At 42.2% G+C, this 12,507-nt stretch overlaps 1 long non-coding RNA gene across 2 annotated transcripts; it reads left to right on the top strand.

Annotated features, from left to right (window-relative positions):
• The first annotated feature begins 2,414 nt into the window (after nt 1-2,414).
• LOC105002454 lies at nt 2,415-12,085 on the top strand. 2 transcript variants are annotated; one of them, XR_826961.1, is made up of 5 exons: nt 2,415-2,517; nt 2,651-2,786; nt 10,582-10,687; nt 10,905-11,145; nt 11,792-12,085. It is a non-coding gene; the product is annotated as an uncharacterized LOC105002454 (long non-coding RNA). The 2 variants fall into 2 exon arrangements; XR_826960.1 differs by lacking the exon at nt 11,792-12,085 and having other exon boundaries at nt 10,905-11,191.
• Nucleotides 12,086-12,507: the final 422 nt, after the last annotated feature.

The raw sequence follows: 12,507 nt of genomic DNA, 5'->3' as shown, positions 1-12,507 counted from the left end.
CATGATAAATGCTGAGCTGGAAGAAGCACAAGCTGGAATCGAGATTGCCAGGAAAAATATCAATAACCTCAGATATGCAGATGACACCACCCTTATGGCAGAAAGTGAAGAGGAACTAAAAAGCCTCTTGATGAAAGTCAAAGAGGAAAATGAAAAAGTTGGCTTAAAGCTCAACATTCAGAAAACAAAGATCATGGCATCTGGTCCCATCACTTTATGGGAAATAGATGGGGAAACAGTGGAGACAGTGTCAGGCTTTATTTTGGGGGGCTCCAAAATCACTGCAGATGGTGACTGCAGCCATGAAATTAAAAGACGCTTACTGCTTGGAAGGAAAGTTATGACCAAGCTAGATAGCATATTGAAAAGCAGAGATGTTACTTTGCCAACAAAGATTCGTCTAGTCAAGGCTATGGTTTTTCCAGTGGTCATGTATGGATGTGAGAGTTGGACTATAAAGAAAGCTGAGCGCCGAAGAATTGATGCTTTTGAACTGTGGTGTTGGAGAAGACTCTTGAGAGTCCCTTGGACTGCAAGGAGATCCAACCAGTCCATTCTGAAGGAGATCAGCCCTGGGATTTCTTTGGAAGAAATGATGCTAAAGCTGAAACTCCAGTACTTTGGCCACCTCATGCGAAGATTTGACTCATTGGGAAAGACTCTGATGCTGGGAGGGATTGGGGGCAGGAGGAGAAGGGAACGACAGAGGATGAGATGGCTGGATGGCATCACCGACTAGATGGACAAGAGTTTGAGTAAACTATGGGAGTTGGTGATGGACAGGGAGGCCTGGCATGCTGCCAGGATGGTCCTGGGTGATACCTGCTATCAGAGCACAATTTACACCTTGAGCATTTCCGCTCATAAACTGTGCAGTGCACTTTGGACTATAAATTACGTGGTCAGCCCAGAGAGGCCAAAGGAAACGAGCATGCTTCCTTAGGACCTCGAGAAGCTCTTATACTTCCTTACATTCTGAGCAACTGCTGGTGTAGCTTTGGGGATGTAAGAAGTCATAACTATGCAGGCAACCATACAATAATCTACACAGTGCCCCTGTGGGCCAGGAATGACATCACGTCACTACCACACCTACATGGAGCATCACCACCTTTTAAAGGGGAGGGTGGGGGGCAGAGAGGTGAAGCACTTGCTCAGATTCAGCCAGGTAGTACCTGGCCCAGAGGGACCCTGCCCAAGTATCTCACAATGCCTCTCACATCAGTCCCTAGAGTCTGCCTCTTTGTCAGACGTTCACCTGCCTGTTGCCACCATAAATCTTGTGACAGAAGAGGGTCATACTTTCTTAAACTTCTTTGAGATAACAGCTAAGATGAAAGCATAAGCCTATGTCTCTTATTTTAAGTCTCTGGCAAAGGGGAGAATAAAGACCTCTTATTCAGTCCAGCATCTTTTTTTTCAGTTGTTTTAAGTGGATGATTTAGGGACTGTTTGGTTTTGCCTGCTGTAGTCATGAGCGGAGAGGGAAGACGATTTCAACAACTATTTGAAACGGCGGCAACCTTCCTCCTGTGTGCAGCCCAGGCCAGTCCCAAGGAGCTGGTCTGTGAGCCTCTCCAAGCAGGAGGTCATCGGAGCCACAGCGGCCGCCAGGGTCCACTTAAAACTATGCGGCCTCAGAGCCCTTGAATGGCTCCGGTTTTCCTGTTCTTTCCCAGAGGAGAAATCCTGAAGGGAGGGGAAAATATCATACTTTCAAGATGAGTCTTTCAAACCCTTTGCCCTGAAAGCCGCAGATGCAGGCACATAATTTTTACTAATATTTGGCCCCATGTTGCCACTCTGTCAAAGAGCAGACGGTACCAATATTTTATATTGATTCTATTATTTTTTCCAGGGAAGTGTATCACAGTCAGCCAGGTACACATTCCTAATGGCATAAATTAATCTTGTCGACTATGATATTAAGTTCTGAAGAACTGCTGACTGTTCTTCAGAAAGCCAGGAATGTTTCTCAGAGGAAGGTTTCTAAACTCAAGCCAGATTTTTCACGGTTCACATGTCAGGCAGTTATGGTCAAGGGGCAAGAATTGAACAGCCAGGGATGCCTCCAGGCTGCCCAATAGCATTTGTAACTTTGACACAACTGGGGAGACAGGGGGCCCTTGGCAAGGGAGGCCAGAGGGCTGTGAGCTCCAAAATCCCAACTTCTCCTTTGTCAGTTTCAAAGTGATCAGCTGGCTTGTCCAAGAAATGCAGTTTCTCTTAGAACCACAAGGATTTCAAAGATCCTGTTGATTCGGTGAGTCAGGGCAAAGTGAAGCCCTGCAACCTTGCTAAAGATGAAGCAGGACTTTGTGGAACACATGTGATCCGGGAGGGCAGAGAGCGAAGTCCACGTCTAACACTAGAAGTAGAACCCATGGGTGGCGGTGGGAGGGCCCGAGAGAGCAGAGCCTCCAATGCCCGTAAAGGTCCCTTTCACTCCCGCGGAGGGACTCTAGCCCTCCCTCTTCATGGGGCTGTGGACAGAGGAAGATGGCCAGCTATAAACAGGTACTCTGTCCCGTGCACTTAGCCCCAGTTCCTCCTTCACCTGCCTATCACCTGTTGGAGTGGAGACGTTTTTCTTCCATGTACAGTGAAACCAGCATCTGAATTTAAAATGTTTCGTGCGTTTCTGATTCAGCTACTGCAGTTCATGAAGCTGGAGCCCTGGGGTAGTGTAAATGGCCCGTGACAGCGACAAAATGACAAAGAGCACAAAGAAAGACTACTCTCAGCCAAACAAGGAGGGGATCTGAGCAGCGGAGGATGCTTTGCAGGTGGGACCTAAATTTAACACACTTCAACTTGATAGGTTTTTCAACATACTGCCGAGAATGGGTCCAGCCGTTTACCAGAAAGGTTAGAAAAATAGGAATTTGAGGCAATGGATGACATTTGTCAAGATGGATTATCAGCCAGAGCCAGGCCTTCAGTAGCAATCAGAGCACAGATGTAGAGTCAGTTTCTCTGAGCAGAGCTGGTCAGGCATGGTCCAGCCGTGGCCCAAGGTCGATCCTCTGCCGACTCTACTTACTGCTGGGCTATTGCTGTTGGAAGGGAGCCTCCAGAGCTGTTAAAAGATGAAGGTTTTCCTAGTGCTGGGGAGGGAGACAGTAGTGAGAAGAGAAACCAGAATGTGATGGGGCCCGGTGGCGGTACAAGATGAAGCCCTCATCTCCTAAAGCTGAAAGACAGTCAGAGGGGAGCACCAAGGCCAAGATTTCGTTGTAGGAACAGCAGAGCTGGGACTTCCCTGACAGTTCAGTGGATAAGACTTCACCTTCCAATGCAGAAAGTTTAGGTTCGATCCCTGATCAGGGAATTTAGATTCCACATGTCTTGCTGCCAAAAAAAAAAAAAAAACAACCAAAGCATAAAAAAGAAGCAATGTTGTAACAAATGCAATAAAGCCTTCAAAAGTGAGGACTTTCTTTAAAAGTAGAAAACAGTGTTATGTTTTCTATCTAATCTGCCTCTCTCCCTAAAATAACAAACAGTAATACATTTTGTAAGAAATTATAACAGATTAGCATGCATGCATGCTAAATTGCTTCAGTCCTGACCAACTGTTTGTGATCCCATGGATTGTAGCCCACCAGGCTCCTCTATCCAAGGGATTCTCCAGGCAAGAACACTGGAGTGGGTTGCTACGCCCTCCTGCAGGGTATGTTCCCGACCCAGGGATTGAACTCACGTCTCCTGAGGCTTCTCCATGGCAGGTGGATTTTTTACCGCTGAGCCACCAGGGAAGCCCATAGCAGGTCAGAACATATAACAAATGCCTTTGGTATTGCGCCCTTTAGAAGTCAGAGAATAAAATTTATGGAAAGGAGTTTTGGAGCACTCTGAAGCAAAATTCCACAAAATAATAGTAGAAAAATGATTCTGAGTTGCTGAAGGGTACATTCTTTATCTCAAAGCAATAAACAACCTCTTGGTCCTTTCAGAACCAGAAGCCAGTATACAGAAGCAAATCGCTAACAATTAATGTACACATACAAATTTAAAGCTCTTTGAAATATTTCAGTCTGTGAAAATATTGATAATGAACAGCATTGAAACAAGCCTCAGCCTGCCTGAGATTGGCTCTAATGTCAAAAATTTTTCAATCTCTTTGAAATAGAAGAGCTTTATAGAGGAAACCAAAAAAATATAAGTCTATTAATTTGTTGTTGTTTAGTCGTATCCAACTCTTGCACAACACTAATTTTATTCAATCAAAGTGGCATATGTAAACATGGTATTTGGCTAAAAATTAAATTTTCCTTATATTCTGTCTTGAAATTTGGGGAAGGTCAGGATTAAAAAGTCTTCTAACTGCCAGATAAAACTGAAGTAACTGACAGATTTAATCTATTTGAAAAGTAATTGTAGTTCTAAGAAACTTTTCCCTCTATTTTTAGCAGACTGTCCATTTTACCATCTCAGTAAAATCCTTTCTAAAGAGCCACTCCAGGCACATGTGTGAGGTCTGTAAACAACACAAAGAAAAATTAATTAACTGCATACATTTTTTATGTGTAAATATTAAAAATATTTCAAGTAGGGAAATTCTGAGTACTCTGAAATTAGAATAAACCTCTTGGCCATGATTAACTTAGGGTATTTTTTGTTCTTATAGGTTGTTTTTTTTTAATGTTAACAGAGAGTTGAGAAAACTTAAAAATGCCTTTGTTTAGCTGGAGAAGATTCTTGAGAGTCCCTTGGACAGCAAGGAGATGAAACCAGTCAATCCTAAAGGAAATCAATCCTATATATTCATTGGAAGGACTGGTGCTGAAGCTGGAGCTCCAATACTTTTGCTACCTGATACCATTTCATTGGAAAAGACCCTGATGCTGGGAAAGATTGAGGTTAAGAGAAGAAGGGGATGGCAGAGGATGAGATGGTTGGATGGCATCACCAACTCAACTGACATGAATTTGAGCAAAGTCTGGAAGATATCAGAGGACAGGGAACCCTGGCATGCTGCAGTCCCTGGGGTCACAAAGAGTCGGACACGACTTAGCGACTGAACAGCAACAACATGATATAAAACAGTCCCAACTGAAATTCTAGGTTAAAGAAAATATATACTGCCTGGGATGAAAAATACACAGAATGAGATAAACAGTAGATTAGACACCATGGAAGAAAGGACTTAGAAACAAAAACTGCCCAGAACGATGAAACACAGAAAAATACCGTGAATAAACAGAGTAGCTGTGAACTGTGGACCAACATCAGGCATTCTAATACATGTGTAATTCCAGCCCCTGTAGAAGACAGCACAGAAAGAAATATTTGAAAAAATAATGTCTCAAAATTTTCCTAATTTCATGAAAATTGTAAACCCATAGATCCAAAAGCTCAATGAAATGCCACAAAAGGAATGTGGTAAAAATCAGACCAACACATTTGATGATCAAATGGCCAGCAACCCAGTAATTTTATAGAAAAAAAACTTCTTCAGGTTTTTAAAAATTATATTTCTATTACAACCATGCTGCATTGGCACTAACATCTCTACCTAAAGACCTTATAAATTTTGTATATGTGAAGTCAGTTCAGTCTCTCAGTCATGTCTGAATCTTTGCAAACCCAAGGACTACAGCAGGCCAGGCTTCCCTGTCCATCAACTACTCCTGGAGCTTACTCAAACTTATGTCTATTGAGTTGATGATGCCATCCAACCATCTCATCCTCTGTTGTCCCCTTCTCCTCCAGCCTTCAATCTTTCCCAACATCAGGGTCTTTTCCAATGAGTCAACTCTTCGCATCAGGTGGCCAAAGTATTGGAGTTTCAGCTTCAGCATCAGTCCTTCCAATGAATATTCAGGACTGGTCTCCTTTAGGATGGACTGGTTGGATCTCCTTGCTGTCCAAGGGATGCTCAAGAGTCTTCTCCAATACCACAGCTCAGCTTTCTTTATGGTCCAAGTCTCACATCCACACAAGACTACTGGATAAACCATAGCTTTGACTAGACCAACCTTTGTTGGGAAAGTAATATCTCTGCTTTTTAATATGTTGTCTAGGCTGGTCATAGCTTTTCTTCTGAGGAGAAAGTGTCTTTTAATTTCATGACTGCAGTCACCATCTGCAGTGATTTTGGAGTCCAAGGAAGTAAAGCCTATCACTGTTTCTATTGTTTCCCCATCTATTTGCCATGAAATGATGGAACCAGATGCCATGATCTTAGTTTTTTGAATATTGAGTTTTAAGCCAGCTTTTGCACTCTTCTCTTTCACTCTCATCAAGAGGCTCTTTAGTTCCTCTTAGCTTTCTGCCATAAGGGTGATGTCATCTGCGTATCTGAGGTTATTGGTATTTCTCCCTGCAATCTTGATTCCAGCTTGTGCTTCATCCACCCCCACATTTCACATGATGTACTCTGCATATAAGTTAAATAAGCAGGGTAACAAAATACAGCCTTGATGTACATCTGTTAATATCCTCCTGTATAAAAAGTACTAATTTATAAATTTGGGAGTGGGAGAGGCTGAAAAAGAAATATGAACTAGATTATCATCAATTTACCATCAAGCTATTAATTTGGGCCATTTTTATGAAAGTAAGTATTATGGAAATCCTGTAACTTCAAAACCCTCTCTTACTGAAGGGTTCAGAGCCTTGGCGCCCGGCCTACACAAGTCTGCATCTGAATCTACCATTGTTTTGCTGGTGGTTTTTTGTGGGTTGGGATTTGGGTTTTGCTCATGGTTTGTTGAAAAAAACCAGAGGAACAATGTGGATGTTTATTTTACACAAATAAAATAAGAAAGAAAAATTGAGAGTGACTGGTGAATTTAGAGAAAAAAAAAAATCCAAGGGATAAAGAGACAGGAATTCACAAGGGAAAGTTGCAAAGTGAGGTCTGCCCAGATACTAGTGGATGGTTTTGGATGATACCAATTTATTCATAAATCTGCATGACTATTTCTGACCTTGTGTGGTTAAATAGGAAAAGGGACAGAACGTACTAATATGAAATGCATAATTCAATGCATCCTGTATGGCAAGTCCTTTTTGTATGTTATCATGTGAAATTCTTATTTACAAACATGTCATGGATGAGTTAATGAGTTATTAGTTAACAATCTTGTTGTTACAGAATAAAGACTGAGGTTTTCAGAAGTAACCATATAGACCAAGATGTAAGCGACTCAGTGTAGGAAGTAACATCAAATACAAGACACAAAGCAAGGACTATCTTCCCAGTGGAGCCTGGCTTGTCTCCATCCCTCAGGACGCATCCCTGAAGGTCATGAGCCTTCGGAGAGTCTCCCTGATAAGCATATATTGTTGGCTCCTCCCCATCACCCTCCAGAATTTTTTTCAGAATTCCCCATGATTTGAAATTATTCTGTATTTGTTCACTAGCTTATTGTCTAAATTGAACCTGCTGAGGAAAGAGACGATGCTTTCTTTGCTTATCAGGCACCACTGTGTATGAGTACTGCTCCTGCCAGCACGACCGCAGCAGCAATACTGCAACACCAGACTGAGTATCGCATAAGGACTGTACTTACACAGTCCAGAAAAAAGATGGAAAATGGAGCATGAAGTGGAATAGGTCCATTTTTGTCAGTTTGATGAAAACAGTGATAAAATAAGTCATAATACATTTACTGCGATAAGAAGAGCAAGATGTTGTAAATTTAAAACAATTTCAGTTACCAATCAAGCCTGCGCTTTAGCAGGTTTTCCATTAGAAACAGACTATTTCCGTAGAAATTGCCCCTTGCGTTAGAAGTAGCCGTTTTCTGAACTTGTCCACGAAATAGAAACAGACTCAGATACAGAGAACAGACGAGACTGCCAAGGGGGACGGGGCGAATAGGAATGGTGAATTGGGAGTTTGGGATTAGCAGATGCAAACTAGTATACATAGGATGGATAAAAACCAAGGACCTACAACACAGCACAGAGAACTATATTCAACATCCTGTGATAAACTGTAATGAAGAAGAATATGAAAAAGAATATGTATGTGTAACTGAGTCACTTTGTTGTACAGCAGAAATTATGCAACATGGTAAATCAACTATAGGACTTCCCTGGTGGCTCAGTGGAAAAAGAATCTGCCTGCTAAGACAGGAGACATGGGTTAGATCCCTGGATCAGGAAGATCCCCTGGAGAAGGAAATGGCAACCCACTCCAGTATTCTTGCCTGGAAATCCCATGGACAGAGTAGCCTGGTGGGCTACAATCCATGGGGTCACAAAAGAGTCGGACATGACTTAGCAACTAAACAACAACAAAAAACCATCAACCATACTTGAATTTTTTTATAAAGAAGCAGCCATTTACAATACATGAAACTGTTTCTCATCCAAGGAAACCTTATTGGCTAAGCAGTGCTGCATAAGAGATGTAACTAAATAAACCTCCGCTTCATGTTTTCTAAGAAGTCTGTGCAGTGTTTTGAAAGTAATTAAAATTCTTGTGGCTTTTGGATATTTGATATCATCACACCAGCTCTCTCACCCTTATTTGCCTAATTCTCCCATTCCAATCATCATTCTGGTTGCCAACTGCCTCATGGTTTCATTTGATGAAGTGCAGAGCTCTGTGAGTATTTAACATGAAACATATGGAATGCACATGCCCAGAGCAATTAAATCAATGGGAAATTCAGAATGCACTCCACTCCCTACACCTCAGAGCTCCAAAAATGTAAATTAGTCACACCCATCTAAGACAAGGAGTGCTTGGAGTGGGACTTTTTTAGAAAAACAATCACAGAAGGGTTCCTTTAAAGTAACAGAGTTGTGCAAAGAAAATGAACAACAGTGTAAATAGCTTTTTCCTGTCTGCTGCTGCTAAGTCGCTTCAGTCGTGTCCGACTCTGTGCGACCCCATAGACAGCAGCCCACCAGGCTCCCCAGTCCCTGGGATTCTCCAGGCAAGAACACTGGAGTGGGTTGCCATTTCCTTCTCCAATGCATGAAAGTGAAAAGTGAAAGTGAAGTCGCTCAGTCGTAACCGACTCTTAGCGACCCCATGGACTGCAGCTTACCAGGCTCCTCGTGTCCATGGATTTTCCAAGCAAGAGTACTGGAGTGGGGTGCCACTGCCTTCTCCTGTCTAAAGCTCAATAAATTAGGAGTATTAACTCGATGGACGTGAGTCTGGGTGAACTCCAGGAGTTGGTGATGGACAGGGAGGCCTGGTGTGCTGCGATTCATAGGGTCGCAAAGAGTCGGACACGACTGAGCGATTGAACTGAACTGAACTCAACTCAACTCAACTCAACTCTAGTTTTCCAAAAAAGATGGAATCTGCTCAATAAATTCCTTCTGGAATTCCAAAAGCCATTCTTGCTTTTGTACGTTAACTGATGGCTTCTTAACCCAAAATAATTTTTTTCCTAAACATCGAACTTACTTACTTCAGATAACAGGAAACAGTGAAGAAAATACTGTGTTTTTTGTTTTTTTTTTTTAATCACCCGTGCCTGGTTTGGAATCTTTGCTCTCTTGCAAACTTAGGGTGAGTTTCATTTTATAGGCTTTTTAATGAGATTAAAGCAAATGAAACACCCCCCAGAAATGTGGGATCTTTTCAAGACCCAGGATGGCCATTTATTATACTCTGGGTTACTCTGTTAACATTCTACAGGTTTATTCCCATCCCACCTGGAATCTCAGATCAAGCCATCTGAGACATTCCCTTCCCTGGTCATTTGCCACCTCCATCCTTAAACTGAACACCTAGGGAAGGAGTGTCTCCTTGTTCCCCACCTAAACCAAGTTAACCCCTCCAGCAAAGAAACTGAGCATCCTCACTACCTGCCTTTCCCAGTCCTGGACCAACATCCTAGACCCATGGTCTGGAGGGAGGTGGGGATGGAAGGCATGGTGGCAGCCCCTTGGCTAAGATGCCAGACTCCCATTGTTCTTATCAAGGTTCAGTTGTTCTTGAAGAAAAGTTTCTCAATTTTTGTATGCCTTTGGTCATTTTCTAGAGTCCTGCAATGCTTCTCCATTTTATCGTTGCTTTTGTGGGAAAAAGTCTGCCCTGCTCTTCACAACAATATCCTGGAGGTTCATTGTACACCTTTGCAGCTTTCAGCCCCTGAGATTTGGGAATTCTTTGCTACTCAACCCACTCTCCTCCCCTCCCTCCCTTCCTCTCATTCAAGTATTGAAATATTGAAATTGAATATTTCAATATTGAAAACATTCAAAGCTTAATTCCCATTTCTAGTTTCACCAACAAGAGCTTGGAGTTTGTCACCCCATTTCGCCCCAACAGAAAAAAAGATGAACACACTTAAAATCAATGAATCTCGGTAGATGCATCGTAATAGTGAGGTCAAAGGGCAAACCCCCACCAACACCTGGAGAGACAAGCAAATACAAAAAAAACCACAGCCAAGGTCCGATTACTTAAAGCAGAAGATTCTGAACCAATAGGTGGCACAGAACAATGATGACTTTGTAGTCCTTGCACCACAGCTTTAATAAGAGCCAGAGTCACAGCATCTTCCTAGTAAACCATTCATCTTCTCTATATACAATTAACCTCATTAACCCTGATCAATTTTTGCCTTAAATTTATTTCTCTTTGTATGTTGTTATTTCCAGGATCAAGAGGAGTGACCTAGGAAGATGGTACTGTAGCAGATGAGTCATGATCCAATTTATTTTCCTCTCATGGACAGCCCTGTGAAAATAGCTATCAGCCTCCTGGGTGAGGAAGGAATTCTGTGGGATGAGAAACAGAGGGTCACTCCTCTGAGGACTTGATGTAGTTCTCGGCCCGGGTCTGGTTGGTGTGCTCTGCTCTCGGTTAGTCTCTGGGGTGTGGCTCGGCGTGCGCAGCCTCCGTGAAGTGACCTGGGAGGCAGCCGGTAGTTCACGGTCCCTAATGCCTTCCCTTCTCTCTTTCTCACCTGTGTTACCTTCAGTCTCAGGAGACTTTTGTGCATGACGAGTTCCCAACATCATCTGTCCCTGGAAGTGGCCTTAAACCTTGTCCTGCTCCACTGCTATGGCTTTGGGAGAGCAAGCTGCTCCTCTGATGGTACTTCTATTTTTAAGGCAGACAGAGTTCACTGAAATCCGCCGCCACAGGACTCCCATGAGACTTGGAAAGCCCTGATGTTTGTATCTATTTGAGTGGAATTAGAATGAAAATATAATTGGATGGTGAGCAAAATAGGCCTTGATCATGGGGGTGATGGGAATGAATAAAAGCTGCTATGAAATCCTATTATAACCACATCTTCATTCTCACTCTTAAAGGATAAACTAAGAGGCTGAGGGCGGGCTTCCCAGGTGGCACTTGTGGTAAAGAACCTGCCTGTCAATGCAGGAGATGCAAGAGACGTGGGTTAGATGCCAGGGTCAGGAATATCCGCTGGAGAAGGGAATGGCAACCCACTCCAGTATTCTTGCCTGGAGAATCCCATGGACAGAGGAGCCTGGCGGGCTACAGTCCATGGGGTCACAAAGAGTTGGATATGACTGACTGACTTAGCATGCACGAGGCTGCACCAAAGCCAGCAGTGCCCCCTCCTATTTTGTGAAGCATGCGGGTCTACTTTACTTGTCAAATAATCCAGTAGAATGCGGTTATGGCATTTGCCTTCCCATTTTTCCTTTAGTTTCATAATTTTTAGATTTTGTTTCATTTTTTTTCAAGATGTCTAGGTACATCCTTAGCATATTCTAATTGTTTTTTAGAAACCCTCTTCATCTTAGTATTAATATTTACATGTGACTCTTATGTTAATACTTACATGCTAATTTTTCAAACTATTAATATTTTCTCTTTTTTTGGTTTTTCTTTTAGTTTCTGTAAAGTCTTTTTGACATAGAGAAGTTTTATTCTCTTGGAAGTAAATTTATTTACCCTTTTCTAATGGTATCTGGATTTTCTGACTTCCTTGGAAAAGTTTTCATCACCACAATCATCTTCTACTACTGACACACACATATGTACATGATCATAAATACTAAATAACTGTATTTGCTAGTAAAATCTTTTCAATTCTTAAATATACAAATTTTCTACATTTGGAATTCATTTTTACACTAGAGTGAACAACAGACTGGTTCCAAATAGGAAAAGGAGTACGTCAAGGCTGTATATTGTCACTCTGCTTATTTAACTTATATGCAGAGTATGTCATGAGAAACGCTGGGCTGGAAGAAGCACAAGCTGGAATCAAGATTGCCAGGAGAAATATTAATAACCTCAGATATGCAGACGACACCACCCTTACGGCAGAAAGTGAAGAGGAACTCAAAAGCCTCTTGATGAAAGTGAAGGAGGAGAGTGAAAAAATTGGCTTAAAGCTCAACATTCAGAAAACTAAGATCATGGCATCCAATCCCATCACTCCACGGCAAATAGATGGAGAAACAGTGGAAACAGTGTCAGACTTTATTTTGGGGGGCTCCAAAAGCACTGCAGATGGTGATTGCAGCCATGAAATTAAAAAACACTTACTCCTTGGAAGGAAAGTTATGACAACCTAGATAGCATATTGAAAAGCAGAGACATTA

Source organism: Bison bison, unplaced genomic scaffold, assembly GCF_000754665.1.
Source record: "Bison bison bison isolate TAMUID 2011002044 unplaced genomic scaffold, Bison_UMD1.0 scf7180017864453, whole genome shotgun sequence".
NCBI lineage: Eukaryota > Metazoa > Chordata > Mammalia > Artiodactyla > Bovidae > Bison > Bison bison.
This window is presented reverse-complemented; position numbering and strand designations above follow the sequence as displayed.